This window comes from Wasmannia auropunctata, unplaced genomic scaffold (assembly GCF_000956235.1).
Source record: "Wasmannia auropunctata unplaced genomic scaffold, wasmannia.A_1.0 LD280918.1, whole genome shotgun sequence".
Taxonomy (NCBI): Eukaryota; Metazoa; Arthropoda; class Insecta; order Hymenoptera; family Formicidae; genus Wasmannia; species Wasmannia auropunctata.
The window spans coordinates 1-820 of NW_012081972.1; the positions used below are offsets into that span (position 1 = coordinate 1).

General features: G+C 26.7%; 1 long non-coding RNA gene across 1 annotated transcript; it reads right to left on the reverse strand.

Moving 5' to 3' along the window:
- Positions 1 to 174: 174 nt before the first annotated feature.
- On the reverse strand, positions 175 to 820 carry LOC105461682. The gene is made up of 2 exons (XR_975963.1): positions 771 to 820; positions 175 to 632 (listed from the first exon to the last, which is right to left on the reverse strand). It is a non-coding gene; the product is annotated as an uncharacterized LOC105461682 (long non-coding RNA).

Sequence of the window (820 nt, forward strand, 5' to 3'; positions counted from 1 at the left end):
TTTTTAGAATAAAACGATAATTATTAATTTAGAATTATTTTAGATCTATTTCAAGATAATTCCATCATTTATTGTCTTTGGTTTTAGAATTATAGTTGTCTTTAATATATAATTAATATATAATTAATATATAATAAGGCAGGGAAAGGTCTTACAAATAAAGTGTATTTGATATTACTGCGTTCTAATTAAGCTTTTTATAACTCCAATTGTTACAAATTGTACATTATATATTTACAATAAATATATCTAAACAAATTTGTTAGTCTTAATCCTCGGCCTATGAGTTAGAGTCAGATTTTTTATCTCGAAAATATTGAAAATGTTTTTAGCGGAACGTGACGATTGCGATCGACCCAAGTACATATTAATTATAACGAAAGTTAATCGATGTCTGTCCAACAAACAACCAAGAATAAAGACTGAATAATGATCGTATGATGTCTGACCAACAAACGACCTAGAGTAAAAACTGGTTAATGAAGATAAAATCGTGTAATTTCTAAAGCGAATAACAATTCTTTACGTAAAACGAGGCGTATTATATATCATTTGCCTTGCAAAAGAATATAATGTTTATATAATACTTATATAAATACATATAAGTACAGGGCAATTGATCCTCGTATAATCTGTAAAAGAACAGTACAAAATGTAAAATAATGTGTACAATTTAGATTACAATAATGATGATATTTAAAAACAAAATTAATAGGAGTCAGAGAGAAAAGAGATTATGATCAAAGATAAGTTCTTTACACTTTTCTTGCCTTCTTTTCTGCAAATTCCGCACTTTTATGCATCAGGACAATTGTTCCTT